The 24,178-nt window shown below is 43.1% G+C and overlaps 1 long non-coding RNA gene across 1 annotated transcript; it reads right to left on the bottom strand.

Annotated features, from left to right (window-relative positions):
* Positions 1–2,521: 2,521 nt before the first annotated feature.
* On the bottom strand, positions 2,522–9,760 carry LOC132835299 (uncharacterized). The gene is made up of 5 exons (XR_009647303.1): positions 9,517–9,760; positions 7,780–8,138; positions 6,031–6,382; positions 4,288–4,646; positions 2,522–2,890 (listed from the first exon to the last, which is right to left on the bottom strand). It is a non-coding gene; the product is annotated as an uncharacterized LOC132835299 (long non-coding RNA).
* Positions 9,761–24,178: the final 14,418 nt, after the last annotated feature.

Here is a 24,178-nt window from a genome sequence, read left to right as displayed (position 1 = left end):
ATGTCTGTATTTTCAATTCCGGGGACATGCCAGTGTACTATAAACTCAGCGACTCCCACAATCTGTACAGAGAGAGATTATACACTGACACACCTTGATTCCTGGAAGGATTCCATCCTTTTCTCCCATTCCATTCTCCATCCCCATCACATATATTCTACATTCCATAAAGGAACCTGAGAAAGGTCAACCTTTCTCTTCAGCCACAGTCCCATGTTACCGTGGTGACAGGGCCCTCAGCCAAGTTCACTCCATCTCCCGTACTTCCACCCTCACCCCTTCCCTCCCTTCCCTCAGCAACGACAGGGTGCCCCGTTTCCTCACTTACCACCACACCAGCCTCCACATCCAACATCTCCGACCCCAGACAGTTGGAACAAAACAGAGGATGTAAAATAAAAGAAAGAATTGTTTACGCCATGAGGTTCGAATTCATTCGTTAGAGATTAGGAATATGTTTTGGGTCAATTTCAAACTAATTTACAAGAGAGGAAATTCAGATTGATCAGATCATAGATTCACCCTTGCCAGCCAATCCTGATTTACAGAGACTCAGTGTATATCACAGAGCTGATCTGGATATAATGTGTCAGGATAAGGAAGCCTCAGTGTATGGTACCTCCCCATTCCTTTGGTGTCAGTGTGTTCAGCTATGTGTTCAATAGATCTACAACCAACATGGTTGTTTTAAAGTCTATGATGAATCATTAGGAAATGAAGGATTGCATGATACAGTGAACACGCATTAGGCATTTAAAATGTCGCTTTCCAAAGTATCCTTACCGGTCAGAGTTAACACCAATCTGTTTGCTCCACAGGAAAAGGTGGTTACGGGGATTATGGTAAATATATGATTGCAGTGAATTCTTTGTCCTTCATTATTACAGAGCACTTGAATGGCAAGCTGCTTAATTGTGAAAACAAAATCTCCATCATCCCAAAGCTTTTCGAAAGCTAGCAGCCTGACTGTAAAAACTAGGGTGATCTCAGAGACATGGACCTGTCAGTTATTTGACCAGAGCTGAGGTAATCTGTCCGTTTAGAACAGTCACACATTGGCTGTTTAAAAGAGTTGGAATGTTGTCCACGGGGGCTCGGGCAGCAACTGCCCAGGCTGAGGGCTTTCAGTTCACTAGAGAAGCTGGAACACAATAGAGAGAGTTACATCAGGGTAGACCTTACAGTATCTCCCCAAACATCAATGTCTTTGTTCCACATGACCTTACGATCATGGCCACCACCACCGTATTTATATCACTTCAATTACCTCATTATCATTTGCTATGAACAAGATGCTGATAACACACAGACTAAGTCATAGAAGTGATTTTGTGAAATGTGTACGTGGCCGTAGGCTTCAGAAATTGATGCTGATTTTCCAATGGCCAGGATTGTAACATAAATATTTATAATTTATTAATTTGGCTCTGAACTGAAGTAATTTCGTGAGCGTCCTCTGAACTGCCTCTAATGTTACGACATCCTTCCTCAATTAAGGGGACCACACTGTGCACAAGATAGCTGACAGCTGAAGCACAATTGGTGCAAGTGGACATTTGTCACCATCACCTCCAATCCCGAGGGCTCTTGTGCAGTAATGGTAATGTCCTGACCTCTAAGCCTGGTGTTGTAAAATCTCTCAACAGTCTGGTTTCAAAATACCTAAAAATAATCTAGACAAAGACCTCTGAGCTTTTCTGATCATTCACAATGCTACAAGTTAGGAATATTGTATATTGTCCATCGAAGCGTTATATCTTCATGTCCGTATTTCCATTTCTGGCGACATACTAGTGTGCTATAAACTCAGCAACTCCCAAAATCTGTACAGAGAGAGATTATATACCCACACACCCTTACTCCTGGAAGGATTCCAAGCCATTCTCCCATCCCATTCTCCATCTCCATCACATCTGTCCCACCTTCTGTAAAGGAGACTGAGAAAGGTCCACCTTCCTCCTCAGCCACATGTTACTGTGATGACAGGGCTCTCAGCCACGTTCAATCCATCTCTCACTCTTCCACCCTCACCCCTTCCCTTCCCTCTCTCAACAACAAGAGGGTGCCCCGTTTCCTCACTTCCCACCACACCAGCCTCCACATCCAACATCTCCGACCCCAGACAGTTGGAACAAAACAGAGGATGTAAAACAAAATAAAGAATTGTTTACACTATGAGGTTCAAATCCATTCGTTAGAGATTAGGAATATGTTTTGGGTCAATTTCAAACTAATTTACAAGAGAGGAAATTCAGATTGATCAGATCATAGATTCACCCTTGCCAGCCAATCCTGATTTACTGAGACTCAGTGTATATCACAGAGCTGATCTGGATATAATGTGTCAGGATAAGGAGGCCTCAGTGTATGGTACGTCCCCATTCCTTTGGTGTCAGTGTGTTCAGCTATGTGTTCAATAGATCTACAACCAACATGGTTGTTTTAATGTCTATAATGAATCATTAGGAAATGAAGGATTGCATGATACAGTGTACACGCATTAGGCATTTAAAATGTCGCTTTCCAAAGTATCCTTACCGGTCAGAGTTAACACCAATCTGTTTGCTCCACAGGAAAAGGTGGTTACGGGGATTATGGTAAATATATGATTCCAGTGAATTCCTTGTCCTTCATTATTACAGAGCACTTGAATGGCAAGCTGCTTAATTGTGAAAACAAAATCTCCATCATCCCAAAGCTTTTCGAAAGCTAGCAGCCCGACTGTAAAAGCTAGGGTGATCTCAGAGACATGGACCTGTCAGTTATTTGACCAGAGCTGAAAGAATCTGTCCGTTTCGAACAGTCACACATTGGCAGTTTAAAAGAATGTTGTCCACGGGGGCTCGGGCAGCAACTGTCCAGGCTGAGGGCTTTCAGTTCACTAGAGAAGCTGGAACACAATAGAGAGAGTTACATCAGGGTAGACCTTACAGTATCTCCCCAAACATCAATGTCTTTGTTCCACAGGACCTTACGATCATGGCCACCACCACCGTATTTATATCACTTCAATTACCTCATTATCATTTGCTATGAACAAGATGCTGATAACACACAGACTAAGTCATAAAAGTGATTTTGTGAAATGTGTATGTGGCCGTAGGCTTCAGAAATTGATGCTGATTTTCCAATGGCCAGGATTGTAACACAAATATTTATAATTTATTAATTTGGCTCTGAACTGAAGTAATCACGTAAGCCTCCTCTGAACTGCCTCTAATGTTACGACATCTTTCCTCAATTAAGGGGACCACACTGTGCACAAGATAGCTGACAGCTGAAGCACAATTGGTGCAAGTGGACATTTGTCACCATCACCTCCAATCCTGAGGGCTCTTGTGCAGTAATGGTAATGTCCTGACCTCTAAGCCTGGTGTTGTAAAATCTCTCAACAGTCTGGTTTCAAAATACCTAAAAATAATCTAGACAAAGACCTCTGAGCTTTTCTGATCATTCACAATGCTACAAGTTAGGAATATTGTATATTGTCCATCGAAGCGTTATATTTTCATGTCCATATTTCCATTTCTGGCGACATACTAGTGTGCTATAAACTCAGCAACTTCCAAAATCTGTGCAGAGAGAGATTATACACCCACACACCCTGACTCCTGGAAGGATTCCCTCACATTCTCCCATCCCATTCTCCATCTCCATCACATCTGTCCCACCTTCTGTAAAGGAGACTGAGAAAGGCCCACCTTCCTCCTCAGCCACATGTTACCATGATGACAGGGCTCTCAGCCACGTTCAATCCATCTCTCACTCTTCCACCCTCACCCCTTCCCTTCCCTCTCTCAGCAACGAGAGGGTGCCCCGTTTCCTCACTTACCACCACACCAGCCTCCACATCCAACATCTCCGACCCCAGACAGTTGGAACAAAACAGAGGATGTAAAACAAAAGAAAGAATTGTTTACACCATGAGGTTCAAATCCATTCGTTAGAGATTAGGAATATGTTTTGGGTCAATTTCAAACTAATTTACAAGAGAGGAAATTCAGATTGATCAGATCATAGATTCACCCTTGCCAGCCAATCCTGATTTACAGAGACTCAGTGTATATCACAGAGCTGATCCGGATATAATGTGTCAGGATAAGGAGGCCTCAGTGTATGGTACCTCCCCATTCCTTTGGTGTCAGTGTGTTCAGCTATGTGTTCAATAGATCTACAACCAACATGGTTGTTTTAAAGTCTATAATGAATCATTAGGAAATGAAGGATTGCATGATACAGTGAACACGCATTAGGCATTTAAAATGTCGCTTTCCAAAGTATCCTTACCGGTCAGAGTTAACACCAATCTGTTTGCTCCACAGGAAAAGGTGGTTACGGGGATTATGGTAAATATATGATTCCAGTGAATTCCTTGTCCTTCATTATTACAGAGCACTTGAATGGCAAGCTGCTTAATTGTGAAAACAAAATCTCCATCATCCCAAAGCTTTTCGAAACCTAGCAGCCCGACTGTGAAAGCTAGGGTGATCTCAGAGACATGGACCTGTCAGTTATTTGACCAGAGCTGAGGTCATCTGTCCGTTTAGAACAGTCACACATTGGCAGGTTCAAAAGATTTGGAATGTTGTCCACGGGGGCTCAGGCAGCAACTGCCCAGGCTGAGGGCTTTCAGTTCACTAGAGAAGCTGGAACACAATAGAGAGAGTTACATCAGGGTAGACCTTACAGTATCTCCCCAAACATCAATGTCTTTGTTCCACATGACCTTACGATCATGGCCACCACCACCGTATTTATATCACTTCAATTACCTCATTATCATTTGCTATGAACAAGATGCTGATAACACACAGACTAAGTCATAGAAGTGATTTTGTGAAATGTGTACGTGGCCGTAGGCTTCAGAAATTGATGCTGATTTTCCAATGGCCAGGATTGTAACATAAATATTTATAATTTATTAATTTGGTCCTGAACTGAAGTAATCACGTGAGCCTCCTCTGAACTGCCTCTAATGTTACGACATCCTTCCTCAATTAAGGGGACCACACTGTGCACAAGATAGCTGACAGCTAAAGCACAATTGGTGCAAGTGGACATTTGTCACCATCACCTCCAATCCTGAGGGCTCTTGTGCAGTAATGGTAATGTCCTGACCTCTAAGCCTGGTGTTGTAAAATCTCTCAACAGTCTGGTTTCAAAATACCTAAAAATAATCTAGACAAAGACCTCTGAGCTTTTCTGATCATTGACAATGCTACAAGTTAGGATTATTGTATATTGTCCATCAAAGCGTTATATCTTCATGTCCGTATTTCCATTTCTGGCGACATACCAGTGTGCTATAAACTCAGCAACTCCCAAAATCTGTGCAGAGAGAGATTATACACCCACACACCCTTACTCCAGGAAGGATCCCATCCCATTCTCCATCTCCATCACATCTGTCCCACCTTCTGTAAAGGAGACTGAGAAAGGTCCACCTTCCTCCTCAGCCACATGTTACTGTGATGACAGGGCTCTCAGCCACGTTCAATCCATCTCTCACTCTTCCACCCTCACCCCTTCCCTTCCCTCTCTCAACAACAAGAGGGTGCCCCGTTTCCTCACTTCCCACCACACCAGCCTCCACATCCAACATCTCCGACCCCAGACAGTTGGAACAAAACAGAGGATGTAAAACAAAATAAAGAATTGTTTACACTATGAGGTTCAAATCCATTCGTTAGAGATTAGGAATATGTTTTGGGTCAATTTCAAACTAATTTACAAGAGAGGAAATTCAGATTGATCAGATCATAGATTCACCCTTGCCAGCCAATCCTGATTTACTGAGACTCAGTGTATATCACAGAGCTGATCTGGATATAATGTGTCAGGATAAGGAGGCCTCAGTGTATGGTACGTCCCCATTCCTTTGGTGTCAGTGTGTTCAGCTATGTGTTCAATAGATCTACAACCAACATGGTTGTTTTAATGTCTATAATGAATCATTAGGAAATGAAGGATTGCATGATACAGTGTACACGCATTAGGCATTTAAAATGTCGCTTTCCAAAGTATCCTTACCGGTCAGAGTTAACACCAATCTGTTTGCTCCACAGGAAAAGGTGGTTACGGGGATTATGGTAAATATATGATTCCAGTGAATTCCTTGTCCTTCATTATTACAGAGCACTTGAATGGCAAGCTGCTTAATTGTGAAAACAAAATCTCCATCATCCCAAAGCTTTTCGAAAGCTAGCAGCCCGACTGTAAAAGCTAGGGTGATCTCAGAGACATGGACCTGTCAGTTATTTGACCAGAGCTGAAAGAATCTGTCCGTTTCGAACAGTCACACATTGGCAGTTTAAAAGAATGTTGTCCACGGGGGCTCGGGCAGCAACTGTCCAGGCTGAGGGCTTTCAGTTCACTAGAGAAGCTGGAACACAATAGAGAGAGTTACATCAGGGTAGACCTTACAGTATCTCCCCAAACATCAATGTCTTTGTTCCACAGGACCTTACGATCATGGCCACCACCACCGTATTTATATCACTTCAATTACCTCATTATCATTTGCTATGAACAAGATGCTGATAACACACAGACTAAGTCATAAAAGTGATTTTGTGAAATGTGTATGTGGCCGTAGGCTTCAGAAATTGATGCTGATTTTCCAATGGCCAGGATTGTAACACAAATATTTATAATTTATTAATTTGGCTCTGAACTGAAGTAATCACGTAAGCCTCCTCTGAACTGCCTCTAATGTTACGACATCTTTCCTCAATTAAGGGGACCACACTGTGCACAAGATAGCTGACAGCTGAAGCACAATTGGTGCAAGTGGACATTTGTCACCATCACCTCCAATCCTGAGGGCTCTTGTGCAGTAATGGTAATGTCCTGACCTCTAAGCCTGGTGTTGTAAAATCTCTCAACAGTCTGGTTTCAAAATACCTAAAAATAATCTAGACAAAGACCTCTGAGCTTTTCTGATCATTCACAATGCTACAAGTTAGGAATATTGTATATTGTCCATCGAAGCGTTATATTTTCATGTCCATATTTCCATTTCTGGCGACATACTAGTGTGCTATAAACTCAGCAACTCCCAAAATCTGTGCAGAGAGAGATTATACACCCACACACCCTGACTCCTGGAAGGATTCCCTCACATTCTCCCATCCCATTCTCCATCTCCATCACATCTGTCCCACCTTCTGTAAAGGAGACTGAGAAAGGCCCACCTTCCTCCTCAGCCACATGTTACCATGATGACAGGGCTCTCAGCCACGTTCAATCCATCTCTCACTCTTCCACCCTCACCCCTTCCCTTCCCTCTCTCAGCAACGAGAGGGTGCCCCGTTTCCTCACTTACCACCACACCAGCCTCCACATCCAACATCTCCGACCCCAGACAGTTGGAACAAAACAGAGGATGTAAAACAAAAGAAAGAATTGTTTACACCATGAGGTTCAAATCCATTCGTTAGAGATTAGGAATATGTTTTGGGTCAATTTCAAACTAATTTACAAGAGAGGAAATTCAGATTGATCAGATCATAGATTCACCCTTGCCAGCCAATCCTGATTTACAGAGACTCAGTGTATATCACAGAGCTGATCCGGATATAATGTGTCAGGATAAGGAGGCCTCAGTGTATGGTACCTCCCCATTCCTTTGGTGTCAGTGTGTTCAGCTATGTGTTCAATAGATCTACAACCAACATGGTTGTTTTAAAGTCTATAATGAATCATTAGGAAATGAAGGATTGCATGATACAGTGAACACGCATTAGGCATTTAAAATGTCGCTTTCCAAAGTATCCTTACCGGTCAGAGTTAACACCAATCTGTTTGCTCCACAGGAAAAGGTGGTTACGGGGATTATGGTAAATATATGATTCCAGTGAATTCCTTGTCCTTCATTATTACAGAGCACTTGAATGGCAAGCTGCTTAATTGTGAAAACAAAATCTCCATCATCCCAAAGCTTTTCGAAACCTAGCAGCCCGACTGTGAAAGCTAGGGTGATCTCAGAGACATGGACCTGTCAGTTATTTGACCAGAGCTGAGGTCATCTGTCCGTTTAGAACAGTCACACATTGGCAGGTTCAAAAGATTTGGAATGTTGTCCACGGGGGCTCAGGCAGCAACTGCCCAGGCTGAGGGCTTTCAGTTCACTAGAGAAGCTGGAACACAATAGAGAGAGTTACATCAGGGTAGACCTTACAGTATCTCCCCAAACATCAATGTCTTTGTTCCACATGACCTTACGATCATGGCCACCACCACCGTATTTATATCACTTCAATTACCTCATTATCATTTGCTATGAACAAGATGCTGATAACACACAGACTAAGTCATAGAAGTGATTTTGTGAAATGTGTACGTGGCCGTAGGCTTCAGAAATTGATGCTGATTTTCCAATGGCCAGGATTGTAACATAAATATTTATAATTTATTAATTTGGTCCTGAACTGAAGTAATCACGTGAGCCTCCTCTGAACTGCCTCTAATGTTACGACATCCTTCCTCAATTAAGGGGACCACACTGTGCACAAGATAGCTGACAGCTAAAGCACAATTGGTGCAAGTGGACATTTGTCACCATCACCTCCAATCCTGAGGGCTCTTGTGCAGTAATGGTAATGTCCTGACCTCTAAGCCTGGTGTTGTAAAATCTCTCAACAGTCTGGTTTCAAAATACCTAAAAATAATCTAGACAAAGACCTCTGAGCTTTTCTGATAATTGACAATGCTACAAGTTAGGATTATTGTATATTGTCCATCAAAGCGTTATATCTTCATGTCCGTATTTCCATTTCTGGCGACATACCAGTGTGCTATAAACTCAGCAACTCCCAAAATCTGTGCAGAGAGAGATTATACACCCACACACCCTTACTCCAGGAAGGATCCCATCCCATTCTCCATCTCCATCACATCTGTCCCACCTTCTGTAAAGGAGACTGAGAAAGGTCCACCTTCCTCCTCAGCCACATGTTACCGTGATGACAGGGCTCTCAGCCACGTTAAATCCATCTTTCACTCTTCCACCCTCACCCCTTCCCTTCCCTCTCTCAGCAACGAGAGGGTGCCCCGTTTCCTCACTTACCACCACCCCAGCCTCCACATCCAACATCTCCGACCCCAGACAGTTGGAACAAAACAGAGGATGTAAAACAAAAGAAAGAGTTTACATGAGGTTCAAATCCATTCGTTAGAGATTAGGAATATGTTTTGGGTCAATTTCAAACTAATTTACAAGAGAGGAAATTCAGATTGATCAGATCATAGATTCACCCTTGCCAGCCAATCCTGATTTACAGAGACTCAGTGTATATCACAGAGCTGATCTGGATATAATGTGTCAGGATAAGGAGGCCTCAGTGTATGGTACCTCCCCATTCCTTTGGTGTCAGTGTGTTCAGCTATGTGTTCAATAGATCTACAACCAACATGGTTGTTTTAAAGTCTATAATGAATCATTAGGAAATGAAGGATTGCATGATACAGTGAACACGCATTAGGCATTTAAAATGTCGCTTTCCAAAGTATCCTTACCGGTCAGAGTTAACACCAATCTGTTTGCTCCACAGGAAAAGGTGGTTACGGGGATTATGGTAAATATATGATTCCAGTGAATTCCTTGTCCTTCATTATTACAGAGCACTTGAATGGCAAGCTGCTTAATTGTGAAAACAAAATCTCCATCATCCCAAAGCTTTTCGAAACCTAGCAGCCCGACTGTAAAAGATCTCAGAGACATGGACCTGTCAGTTATTTGACCAGAGCTGAGGTAATCTGTCCATTTAGAACAGTCACACATTGGCAGGTTCAAAAGATTTGGAATGTTGTCCACGGGGGCTCGGGCAGCAACTGTCCAGGCTGAGGGCTTTCAGTTCACTAGAGAAGCTGGAACACAATAGAGTGAGTTAGATCAGGGTAGACCTTACAGTATCTCCCCAAACATTAAAGAAAATCTAACCCTCCAACCTGAAGGTAACAGCTCCTGCTGATCAACTCAGAGCCTTTACTTACAATGATCTGAGCTTTTCTGATCATTGACAATGCTGCAAGTTGAGAATATTGTATGTTGTACATGTGAAACCATTGCCTTCAGGCACAGTAACATAAATCTCTTTGTTCCACAGGACCTTACGATCATGGCCACCACCACGGTAAATATATCACTTCAATTACCTCCTTATCATTTGCTATGAACAAGACGCTGATAACACACAGACTAAATCGTAGAAGTGTTTTTGTGAAATGTGTACGTGGCCATAGGCTTTAGAAATTGATGCTGATTTTCCAATGGCCAGGATTTTAACATAAATATTTATAATTTATTAATTTGGATCTGAACTGAAGTAACCTCGTGAGCCTCCTCTGAACTGCCTCTAATATTATGACATCTTTCCTCAATTAAGGGGACCACACTGTGCACAAGATAGCTGACAGCTGAAGCACATTTGGTGCGAGGGGACATTTGTACACCATCAACTCCAATCCTGAGAGCTCTTGTGCACCAGTGGTAGTGTCCTGACCTCTAAGCCTTGTGGTGTAAAATCTCTCAACAGTCTGGTTTCAAAATACCTAAAAATAATCTACGCGAAGACCTCTGAGCTTTTCTGATCATTGACAATGCTGCAAGTTAGGAATATTGTGTATTGTCCATGGAAGCGTTATATCTTCATGTCCGTATTTCCATTTCTGGGGACATGCCAGTGTGCTATAAACTCAGCGACTCCCAAAATCTGTACAGAGGGAGATTATACACCCACACACCCTGTTTCCTGGAAGGATTCCATCCCATTCTCTCATCCTATTCTCCATCTCCATCACATCTGTCTCGGTCCACCTTCTTCCTCAGCCACAGTCCCATGTTACCATGATGACAGGGCCCTCAGCCACGTTCAATCTATCTCCCGCTCTTCCACCCTCACCCCTTCCCTTCCCTCCCTCAGCAATGAGAGGGTGCCCCGTTTCCTCACTTACCACCACACCAGCCTCCACATCCAACATCTCAGACTCCATACAGTCGGAACAAAACAGAGGATGTAAAACAAAAGAAAGAATTGTTTACACCATGAGGTTCAAATCCATTCATTAGAGATTAGGAAGATATTTTGGGTCAATTTCAAACTAATTTACAAGAGAGGAAATTCAGATTGATCAGATCATAGATTCACCCTTGCCAGCCAATCCTGATTTACAGAGACTCAGTGTATATCACAGAGCTGATCTGGATACAATGTGACAGGATAAGGAGGCCTCAGTGTATGGTACCTCCCCATTCCTTTGGTGTCAGTGTGTTTGGCTATGTGTTCAATAGATCTACAACCAACATGGTTGTTTTAAAGTCTATGATGAATCATTAGGAAATGAAGGGTTGCATGTTACAGTTAACACACATTAGGCATTTAAAATGCTGCTTTGTAAAGTATCCTTACCAGTCAGTGTTAACACCAATCTGTTTGCTCCACAGGTAAAGGTGGTTACGGGGATTATGGTAAATATATGATTCCAGTGAACTCCTTGTCCTTCATTACTACAGAACACTTGGATGACAAGCTGCTTAACTGTGAAAACAAAATCTCCATCATCCCAAAGTTTCTCGAAAGCTAGCAGCCCCCAGTGTAAAAACTAGGGTGATCTCAGAGACATGGACCTGTCAGTTATTTGACCAGAGCTGAGGTAATCTGTCCGTTTGGAACAGTCACACATTGGCAGGTTCAAAAGATTTGGAATGTTGTCCATGGGGGCTCGGGCAGCAACTGCCCAGGCTGAGGGCTTTCAGTTCAATAGAGAAGCTGGAACACAATAGAGTGAGTTAGATCAGGGTAGACCTTTCAGTATCTCCCCAAACATTAAAGAAACTCTAACCCTCCAAATTGAAGGTTACAGCTCCTGCTGATCAGCTCAGAGCCTTTACTTACAATGATCTAAGCTTTTCTGATCATTGACAATGCTGCAAGTTGGGAATATTGTATGTTGGACATATGGAACCATTGCCTTCAGGCACAGTAACATAAATCTCTTTGTTCCACAGGACCTTACGATCATGGCCACCACCACGGTATTTATATCACTTCAATTACCTCATTATCATTTGCTATGAACAAGACGCTGATAACACACAGACTAAGTTGGAACAGTGTTTTTGTGAAATGTGTATGTGGCCATATGCTTTAGAAATTGATGCTGATTTTCCAATGGCCAGGATTGTAACATAAATATTTATAATTTACTAATTTGGCCCTGAACTGAAGTAATCTCACTTACCACCACACCAGCCTCCACATCCAACATCTCAGACCCCAGACAGTTGGAACAAAACAGAGGATGTAAAACAAAAGAAAGAATTGTTTACACCATGAGGTTCAAATCCATTCGTTAGAGTGTAGGAATATGCTTTGGGACAAAGTTAAACTAATGTCCAAGAGAGGAAATTCAGATTGATCAGATCACAGATTCACCCTTGCCAGCCAATCCTGATTTACAGAGACTCAGTGTATATCACAGAGCTGATCTGGATATAATGTGTCAGGATAAGGAGGCCTCAGTGTATGGTACCTCCCCATTCCTTTTGTCTCAGTGTGTTCGGCTATGTGTTCAATAGATTTGCAACCAACGTGGTTGTTTTCAAGACGATGATGAATAATTTGGAAATGAAGGGTTGCATGTTACAGTGAACACGCATTAGGCATTTAAAATGCTGCTTTCCAAAGTATCCTTACCAGTCAGTGTTAACACCAATCTGTTTGCTCCACAGGTAAAGGTGGTTACGGGGATTATGGTAAATATATGATTCCAGTCAATTCCTTGTCCTTCATTATTACAGAGCACTTGGATGACAAGCTGCTTAACTGTGAAAACAAAATCTCCATCATCCCAAAGTTTCTCGAAAGCTAGCAGCCCCCAGTGTAAAACAAGGGTGATCTCAGAGACATGGACCTGTCAGTTATTTGACCAGAGCTGAGGTAATCTGTCCGTTTGGAACAGTCACACATTGGCAGGTTCAAAAGATTTGGAATGTTGTCCATGGGGGCTCGGGCAGCAACTGCCCAGGCTGAGGGCTTTCAGTTCAATAGAGAAGCTGGAACACAATAGAGTGAGTTAGATCAGGGTAGACCTTTCAGTATCTCCCCAAACATTAAAGAAAATCTAACCCTCCAACCTGAAGGTAACAGCTCCTGCAGATCAGGTCAGAGCCTTTACTTGAAGCGCTCTGAGCTTTTCTGATCATTGACAATGCTGCAAGTTGGGAATATTGTATGTTGTACATATGGAACCATTGCCTCCAGACACACAGGACCTTACGATCATGGCCACCACCACGGTATTTATATCACTTCAATTACCTCATTATCATTTGCTATGAACAAGATACTGATAACACACAGACTAAGTCGTAGAAGTGTTTTTGTGAAATGTGTACGTGGCCGTAGGCTTTAGAAATCGATGCTGATTTTCCAATGGCCAGGATGGTAACATAAATATTTATAATTTATTAATTTGGCCCTGAACTGAAGTAATCTCGTGAGATCCTCTGAACTGCCTCTAATGTAAGTTGGGAAATTTGTGCAAAGTCCATGGAACGGTTGTATTTTCATTTCTTAGGACTTGCTGGCATGCTATAAACTTGGTGGCTTCCACATTCTGGACAGAGAGAGATTATATACCCACAAACCCTGCTTCCTGGAAGGATTCCATCCCATTCTCCATCTCCATCACATCTGTCCCACCTTCTGTAAAGGAGCCTGAGAAAGGTCCACCTTCTTCCTCAGCCTCAGTCCCATGTTACCGTGGTGACAGGGCCCTCAGCCATGCTCAATCCATCTCCCGCACTTCCACCCTCACCCCTTCCCTTCCCTCCCTCAGCAATGAGAGGGTGCCCCGTTTCCTCACTTACCACCACACCAGCCTTCACATCCAACATCTCCGACCCCAGACAGTTGGAACAAAACTGAGGATGTAAAACAAAAGAAAGAAGTGTTTACACCATGAGGTTCAAATCCATTCGATATAGATTAGGAACACGTTTTTGGAAAATGTTAAACTAATTTACAAGAGAGGAAATTTAGAATAATCAGATCACAGTTTCACCCTTGCCAGCCAATCCTGATCTATAGAGGCACAGTATATAGCACAGAGATAACAGTGACCAACAGAGGGCAGCAAAACAATGAATAAAGAGGGAAACGATTAAATATGAGGGTAAGCTAGCCAGTAATAGAAAGGAGGACTGAAAGATTTCTTCAGATATACACAGGCCAAAATGGAGAGATAATAGTGGGGAACAAGGAAATGGCTGAGAGACTGGTAATTACTTTGCATCACTCTTCCTGGTGGAATACACGAGTAAGGTCCCAAAAATTCAAGAGAGTAAAGTGGCAGAGCTGAGTGCAGAGTGCAAAGACACTTGATTATCTCAAGATAAACTTACAGCTCGAGTCCGTATTTAAAATCTTTGAGGAAATTCCTGAAGAAGGGCTCATGCCCGAAACATCGATTCTCCTGCTCCTTGGATGCTGCCTGACCTGCTGCGCTTTTCCAGCAACACATTTTCAGCTCAAGTCAGTATTTAGGAAGGTAAATGCAATGATGGCATTTATATTGCAATGATTTGATTGTAACAGCTCCTGCTGGTCAGCTCAGAGCCTTGACATGAAGCCCTCTGAGCTTTTCTGATCATTGACAATGCTGCAAGTTGGGAATACTGTATGTTGTACATGTGGAACCATTGCCTCCAGACACACTGACTCGAATCTCTTTGTTCCACAGGGCCTTACGATTATGGTCACCACCACGGTAAATATATCATCTCAATTCCCTTGGTATTGTGTGCTCTGAACAAGACGTTGATAACAGACAGGCCAAGTTTTAGAAATGTTTTTGTGAAATGTGTACATGGTCATAGGCGTTAGAAATCGATGTTGATTTTCCAATGGCCAGGATTGTAACATAAATGTTTATAATTTATTAATTTGGCCCTGAACTGAAGTAATCTTTGTCACTGAAGGAGTAAGGATGGCAAGGCATTAAAACGTGTTGGCAGAGTTTACCAAATATGGTAGTTTGGGTCTGTTAGAAAAGTATTAATATTTCGAACTCCCCGTGTTAATGTGGAGTAAATAAGGGAGTAGGCTGAGTGGAGTCTCCTGTCGTGAGATGGTTGATCACGTGAAAGGTAGGTCATACGTTCACAAGATGTAGGAGGGGAATTAGGCCATTCAGCCCATCGGGTCTGCTCCACCATTCGATCATGGCTGATGTGCTCCTCACCCCCATTTTCCTGCCCTGTCCCCTTAGTGGTTTAACCCATGACCAGTTAGAAATCTGTCCAACTCCTCCTTAAATTTACTCTCTGTCCCAACATCCACCCCACTCTGGGTAACACACTCCACAGATACACAACCATTTGGGAGGAGTGGTTTCTCCTCAACTCTGTTGTAAAGTTGCTCCCCATTATCCTAAGACTATGCCCTCTCGTCCCAGAATGCCCCAAAAGAGGAAGCATCCACTCTCCATCGATGTTATCCAGATCTTTGATCATCTTGAATACATCCACTGATCTCCCCTCATTCTTCTAAATTCCCGAGAGTATGGGCTTAAACTGTTCAATCTCCCTTCCTACGACAAACCCCTCATCTCTGACATCAATCTCGTGAGCCTCCTCTGAACTGCCTCTAATGTTACGACATCTTTCCTCAACTAAACGGACCACACTGTGCACAGGATAGCTGACAGCTGAAGCACAGTTGGTGCAAGGGGACATTTGTACACCATTAACTCCAATCCTGAGGGCTCTTCTGCAGCAATGGTAGTGTCCTGACCTCTAAGCCTGGAGATCATGGATTACTCCCATCTGCTGCAGAGCGGTGGTATAAAATCTCTGACCAGCCTGGATTGAAAATACTTACAAAAAATCTACGTGAAGACACCCGAGCTTGTCTCATCATTGACAACACAGCAAGTTGGGAATACTGTACAATGTCCATTGAACCAATATATTTTCATGCCTTTATTTCCAATTCTGGGGACAGACGCACATTATAAACCAAGCGACTCCCAATATCTGTACAGAGAGAGATTATACACCCTCACACTCTGCTTCCTGTAATGATTCCATTCCATTCTCCCATCCCATTCTCCATCTCCATCACATCTGTTCCACCTTCCGTAAAGGAGCCTGAAAAAGGTCCATCTTTCTCCTCAGCCACAGTCTCATGTTACCATGGTGACAGGGCCCTCAGCCATGTTCAATCCATCTCCTGCACTTCCACCCTCAACCTTCCCTCACTTACCACCACACCAGCCTCCACCTCCAACATCTTAGACCCCAGACAGTTGTAACAAAACAGAGGATGTAAAACAAAAGGAAGACTTGTTTGCAACATGAGGTTCAAATCCATTCGTTAGAGATTAGGAATATGTTTTGAGACAATGTTAAACTAATTTACAAGAGAGGAAATTCAGATTGATCAGATCACAGATTCACCCTTGCCAGCCAATCCTGATTTACAGAGACTCAGTGTATATCACAGAGCTGATCTGGATATAATGTGTCAGGATAAGGAGGCCTCAGTGTATGGTACCTCCCCATTCCTTTGGTGTCAGTGTGTTCAGCTATGTGTTCAATAGATCTACAACCAACATGGTTGTTTTAAAGTCTATGATGAATCATTAGGAAATGAAGGGTTGCATGTTACAGTTAACACACATTAGGCATTTAAAATGTTGCTTTGCAAAGTATCCTTACCAGTAAGGGTTATCACCAATCTGTTTGCTCCACAGGTAAAGATGGTTACGGGGATTATGGTTAATATATGATTCCAGTGAACTTCTTGTCCTTCATTATTACAGAGCACTTGGATGACAAGCTGCTGAACTATGAAAACAAAATCTCCATCATCCCAAAGTTTCTCGAAAGCTAGCAGCCCCGAGTGTAAAAGCTAGGGTGATCTCAGAGACATGGACCTGTCAGTTATTTGACCAGAGCTGAGGTAATCTGTCCGTTTAGAACAGTCACACATTGGCAGGTTCAAAAGATTTGGAATGTTGTCCACGGGGGCTCGGGCAGCAACTGCCCAGGCTGAGGGCTTTCAGTTCAATAGAGAAGCTGGAACACAATAGAGTGAGTTAGATCAGGGTAGACCTTTCAGTATCTCCCCAAACATTAAAGAAAATCTAACCCTCCAAATTGAAGGTTACAGCTCCTGCTGACCAGCTCAGAGCCTTTACTTACAATGATCTAAGCTTTTCTGATCATTGACAATGCTGCAAGTTGGGAATATTGTATGTTGGACATATGGAACCATTGCCTTCAGGCACAGTAACATAAATCTCTTTGTTCCACAGGACCTTACGATCATGGCCACCACCACGGTATTTATATCACTTCAATTACCTCATTATCATTTGCTATGAACAAGACGCTGATAACACACAGACTAAGTTGCAGCAGTGTTTTTGTGAAATGTGTACGTGGCCATATGCTTTAGAAATTGATGCTGATTTTCCAATGGCCAGGATTGTAACATAAATATTTATAATTAACTAATTTGGCCCTGAACTGAAGTAATCTCACTTACCACCACACCAGCCTCCACATCCAACATCTCAGACCCCAGACAGTTGGAACAAAACAGAGGATGTAAAACAAAAGAAAGAATTGTTTACACCATGAGGTTCAAATCCATTCGTTAGAGTGTAGGAATATGCTTTGGGACAAAGTTAAACTAATGTCCAAGAGAGGAAATTCAGATTGATCAGATCACAGATTCACCCTTGCCAGCCAATCCTGATTTACAGAGACTCAGTGTATATCACAGAGCTGATCTGGATATAATGTGTCAGGATAAGGAGGTCTCAGTGTATGGTATCTCCCCACTCCTTTTGTCTCAGTGTGTTCGGCTATGTGTTCAATAGATTTGCAACCAACGTGGTTGTTTTCAAGACGATGATGAATAATTTGGAAATGAAGGGTTGCATGTTACAGTAAACACACGTTAGGCATTTAAAATGCTGCTTTCCAAAGTATTCTTACCAGTCAGTGTTAACACCAATCCGTTTGCTCCACAGGTAAAGGTGGTTACGGGGATTATGGTAAATATATGATTCCAGTCAATTCTTTGTCCTTCATTATTACAGAGCACTTGGATGACAAGCTGCTGAACTGTGAAAACAAAATCTCCATCATTCCAAAGTTTCTCGAAAGCTAGCAGCCCCCAGTGTAAAAGCTAGGGTGATCTCAGAGACATGGACCTGTCAGTTATTTGACCTGAGCTGAGGTAATCTGTCCGTTTAGAACAGTCACACATTGGCAGGTTCAAAAGATTTGGAACGTTGTCCACGGGGGCTCGGGCAGCAACTGCCCAGGCTGAGGGCTTTCAGTTCATTAGAGAAGCTGAAACACAATAGAGAGAGTTAGATCAGGGTCTATATCATCGAGCTGATTTGGGTATAATGTTTCAGGATAAGGAGGCCTCAGTGTATGGTATCTCCCCATTCCTTTGATGTCAGTGTATTTGCCCAAATGTTCAACAGAACTACAACCAATGTAGCTGTTTTAAAATCAATGATGAATCATTCAGAAATGAAGGGTTACCTGTTACAATTAACACGCATTCGGCATTTAAAATGCTGCTTTCCAAAGTATCCTTACCGGTCAAGATTAACACCAATCTGTTTGCTCCACAGGAAAAGGTGGTTACGGGGATTATGGTAAATATATGATTCCAGTGAATTCCTTGTCCTTCATTATTACAGAGCACTTGGATGGCAAGCTGTGAAAACAAAACCTCCATCATCCCAAAGCTTTTCGAAAGCTATCAGGCCAGAGTAAAAGCTAGGGTGATCTCAGAGACATGGACCTGTCAGTTATTTGACCAGAGCTGAGGTAATCTGTCCGTTTGGAATGGTTACACATTGGGAAGATCCAAAGATTTAGAATGTTGTCCACGTGGGCTCGTGAAGAATTTGCCCAGGCTGAGGATTTTCAGATCAGTAGAGAAGCTGAAACACAATAGAGTGAGTTAGATCAGGGTAGACCTTTCAGTATCTCCCCCAAACATTAAAGAAAATCTCACCCTCCAACCTGATGGTAACAGCTCCTGTGGATCAGCACAGCCTTTATGTGAAGCGCTCTGAGCTTTCTGATCATTGACAATGCTGCAAGTCGGGAATATTGTATGCTGTACATATGGAACCATTGCCTCCAAACACACTGACTCAAATCTCTTTGTTCCACAGGACCTTACAATTATGGCCACCACCATGGTATATACACCATTTTAATTACCTCGTTATCGTTTGCTATGAACAAGACACTGATAACACACAGGCCAAGTCAGAGAATTAATTTTGTGAAATGTGTATGTGGTCATGGGCTTTAGAAATCGATGCTGACTTTTCAATGGCCTGGATTGTGACATAAATATTTGTAATTTGTCAATTTAGCCCTGAACTGAAGAAATCTTTCCCATTGAAGGAGTAAGGATGGCAAGGCATTAAAACATATTGGCAGAATTTACCAAGTATGGTGGTTTGGGTCTGTTGGAAAAGTATTAATATTTCGAGGTCCCCGTGTTAATGTGGAGTAAATGAGGGAGCAGGTATGAGTTAAGTCTACTTTAAAGAGATGGTTGATCACATGTGAAAGGTAGCTGACAGCTGAAGCACAGTTGGTACAAGGGGATATTTACACACCTTTAATATTAATTAGGAAATGAAGACTTACATGTTAAAGTTAACCCACGTTAGGCGTTTAAAGTGCTGCTTTCCAAAGCATCCTTACCGGTCAGGGTTAACACCAATCTGTTTGTCCCACAGGGAAAGGCAGTTACGGGATTTACGGTAAATATATGATTCCAGAGAATTTCTTCTCCATTTTTCCAGTGCACTTGGATGGCAACTTGTTAATTCTGAAAACAGAAGGTCCATCATCCCAAAGAAAGTTAGCAGCCCAGTGTAAAAGCTAGGGTGATCTCAGAGACATAGACCTGTCAGTTAATTGACCAGAGCTGAGGTAACCCATCCGATTGGAACAGTCACACATTGGGAAGATTGAAAGGGCTCAGACGTTTAATGTGTGGGCTTGTGCAGAATTCACCAGGGAAGATTATCATCTTCATCCCCTCCCCCACTCACCTATTGTACTCTATGCTACTTTCTCCCCACCCCCACCCCCCTCTAGCTTATCTCTCCACCCTTCAGGCTCTCTGCCTTTATTCCTGATGAAGGGCTTTTGCCCGAAATGTTGATTTCGCTGCTCCTTGGATGCTGCCTGAACTGCTGTGCTCTTCCAGCACCACTAATCCAGCTCCTGCTGATCAGCACAGTGCCTTTAAGTGGAGCCCACTGAGCTTTTCTGATCATTGACAATGCTGCAAGTTAGGAACATTGTATATTGTACATACGGAACTATTGCCTCCAGCCACGCTAACACAAACTATTTGTTCCACAGGACCTTATGATTATGGATACCACGGTAAATAATTTATTTTAATTATCTATTATCGGTTTGCTCCGAACAAGACACTGATAACACACAGGCCAAGCCGTAGAATTGCTTTTGTGAAATGTGTACCTGGTGTAAGGGCGCACAGGTCAAACCCCTCTGTTAATTAAGTCATACACTCAGAAAAGCTCATCTCGTCCTACAATCTGTTAAAGGTTAATGTGAAGCTAGTGAGTGACACACAACTCCCAAATTCCACTATTTAAACTAAAATAACAATTAATTTTCTTAACTCTCATAATGAACACTAAACAGTAACTATTCATAAATCCAAGACCCCACTTAGAATATAGAACATAGAACATTCCAGCGCAGTGCAGGACCTTCGGCCCTCAATGTTGCGCCGACCTGTGGAACCAATCCGAAGCCCATCCAAACTACACTATTCCATTCTCATCCATATATTTATCCAATGACCATTCAAATGTCCCTAAAGTTGGGGAGTCTACTCCTGTTGCTGGCAGGGCATTCCATGCCCCTACTATTCTCTGAGTAAAGAACCTACCTCTGCCAGCTGTCCTATATCTACCATCCCTCAGTTTAGAGCTATATCCCCTTGTGGTAGCCATCACCACCTGAGGGCAAAGGCTCTCACTGTCCACCCTATCTAACCCTCTGATTATCTTGGATGTCTCTGTTAAGTCACCTCTTAACATTCTTCTTTCCAACAAAAACAGCCTCAAATCCCTCAGCCTTTCCTCATAAGACCTTCCCTCCATACCAGGCAACAGCCTGGTTAATCTCCTCTGCACCCTTTCCAATGTTTCCACTTCATTCCTATAATGTAGTGACCAGAACTGTATGCAATTCTCCAAGTACGGCCGCACCAGAGTTTTGTACAGCTGTAGCATGACCTCATGGCTCCGAAATTCAATCCCACTACCAATAAAATATTTATTTGTATGAAATAATTATTCGGGTGGGTTTAAACTGGCTCAGCAGGGGCATGGGAACCTGAGGTTTGGTTGCAGTGCGCAGGAGGATGTGAGTAGGGAGGGCATGGACGGTCACAGGGATGTGTTGGCAGACAGCAAGCTAGTTTGAAGTGTGTCTATGTCAATGCTAGGAGTATCTGGAATAAGATTGGTGAGCTTGCAGCATGGATATGTACCTGGGACTTCAATGTTGTGGCCATTTCTTAGACATGGGTAGAGCAGGTACAGGAACGGATGTTGCAGGTTCCAGGGTTTAGATCTTTCATTAACATCAGGGAAGGTCGTAAAAGAAAGGGAGGTGTGGCTTTGTTAGTCAAGGACAGTATAACGGTGGCTGAAAGAAAGTTTCATGAGGACTCATCTACTGAGGTGGTATGGGATGAGGTTAGGAGAGGAGAGGCCACACTGCTGAGAGTTCTTTTATCAGCCTCTGCCAAGTCCCAGGGATGTAGAGGAGAGGATTGGCAAAACAATTCTGGGCAGGAGTGAAAGGAACAGGGTGGTCATTATGGGGGACTTTATGACTGGAAATGCATAACTCTAGTATGTCGGATGGGTCTGTTTTTGTCCAATCTGTGCAGGAGAGGTTTCCTGACACGGTATGTCGAAGGGTCAACAAGAGGGGAGGCCAAACTGGATCTGGTGCTTGGTAATTCAGTTAAGTTTAGTTTAGCGATGGAAAGTACATGCCATCAGGCAAGAGTTATAGATGGGGGGGAAGGGCAATTATAAAGTGATTAGGCAAGACTTACAAGGCATAGAATGGGACAGAAAAATGCAGTGAATGGGAACAATTGAAATGTGGAGCTGGTTTAAGGAACAGATATTACGTGTCTTTGATAGGTATGTCCCTGTTAGGCAGGGAGGAAGTGATAAGGTAAGGGAACCGTGGTTTACTAAAGAAATTGGTATCTCTTGTTAAGTGGACGAGGGAGGCTTATGTGACGTTGAGGCGAGATGGCTCAGATGAGGTGACAGAGAGTTACAGAGTAGCTAGGAAGGATTAAAGAGAGAGTTAAGAAGAGCAAAGAGAGGACATGAGCAGTCTTTAGCCGGTAGAGTAAAGGTGAACCCTAAAGCTTTCTATAAATATGTGAGGAATAACAGGATGACTAGGGTAGAAATAGGGCCGGTCAAAGACAGAAGTGGGAAGTTGTGTGTGGACCCTGTGGAGATCAGAAAGGTACGAAATGAATATTTCTCATCTGTTTTCACTCAGGAAAGGGAGAATATTGTAGAGGAGAAGACTGAGATATGGGTTATTAGACTAGAAAGGGTCGAGGTTAGTAAGGAGGAAGTGTTATCAATTCTAGAAGGTGTGAAAGTAGACCAGTCCCTTGGTGCAGATGGGATTTTTCTGAGAATTCTCTGGGAAACTAGGGAGGGGATGGCAGAGCCTTTGGCCTTGATTTTGAGTCGTCATTGTCTCCAGATTTATTACCAGAGGACTGGAGGATTGCAAATGTTATGCCCTTGTTCAGAAAGGGCAGTAGAGATGACTCAGGTAATTATAGACCAGTGAGCCTTACTTCTGTTGTCGGAAAAGTTTTGGAAAGGCTTATAGGAGATGGGAATTATAATCATCGCGCAAGAAACAATGACAACGTGTATTTGTCAAGGGTAGGTCATGTCTCATAAACCTCATTGAGGTTTCTGAGAAGGTGACCAAGCATGTAGATGAGGGTAGGGCAGTTGATGTGGTATACATGGACTTCAGTAAAGCCTTTGATATGGTTCCATATAGTAGGCTGTTAGAGAAAATGCAGAGGCATGGGATTGAAGGTGCTATAGCAGTTTGGAATATAAACTGGCTTTCTGAAAGAAGACAGCGAGTGGTGGTTGATGGAAAATACTCAGCCTGGAGTTCGGTCATTAGTGGTGTGCCACAAGGATCTGTTTTGGGACCACTGCTGTTTGTCGTTTTATAAATAACTTAGACGCAGGCACAGGTGGATGGGTTAGTAAGTTTGCAGATGATACTAAAGTCGGTGGAGTAGTAGACAGCGTGGAAGAATGTTACAGGTTGCAGGGGGGACTTGGATAAACTACAGAATTGGGCTGAGAGATGGCAAATGGTGTTCAATGCAGCTAAATGTGAGGTGATGCACTTTGAGAAGAATAACAGGAAGGCAGAGTACTGGGTCAATGGTAGTGTGGATGTGTAGAGGGATCTTGGTGTCCATGTACATAGATCCCTGAAAGTTGCCACCCAGGTTGATAGTGCTGTTAAGAAGGCATACAGTGCGTTAGGTTTCATTGGTAGAGGGATTGGGTTCCAGAACCGCAATATCATGCTGCAACTGTACAAAATGCTGGTGCGGCCACACTTGGAGTATTGTGTACAGTTCTGTCCACCTCATTACAAGAAGGATGCGGAAGCATTGGAAAAGGTGCAGAGGAGATTTACCAGTATGTTGCCTGGTTTGGAGGGAAGGTTTTATGAGGAAAGGCTGAGAGACTTGGGTCTGTTCTCATTGGAGAGAAGAAGGCTAAGAGGGGATTTGATAGAGGGCGGCACGGTGGCACAGTGGTTAGCACTGCTGCCTCACAGCACCTGAGACCCGGGTTCAGTTCCCGACTCAGGCGACTGACTGTGTGGAGTTTGCACGTTCTCCTCGTGTCTGCGTGGGTTTCCTCTGGGTGCTCCAGTTTCCTCCCACAGTCCAAAGATGTGCGGGTCAGGTGAATTGGCTATGCTAAATTGCCCGTAGTGTTAGGTGGGGTAAATGTAGGGGTATGGGTGGGTTGCGCTTCGGTGGGTCGG

Source organism: Hemiscyllium ocellatum, chromosome 44 (assembly GCF_020745735.1).
Source record: "Hemiscyllium ocellatum isolate sHemOce1 chromosome 44, sHemOce1.pat.X.cur, whole genome shotgun sequence".
NCBI lineage: Eukaryota > Metazoa > Chordata > Chondrichthyes > Orectolobiformes > Hemiscylliidae > Hemiscyllium > Hemiscyllium ocellatum.
The sequence above is the reverse complement of the archived record's forward strand: the minus strand, read 5'-3'. Positions and strand labels throughout refer to the sequence as shown.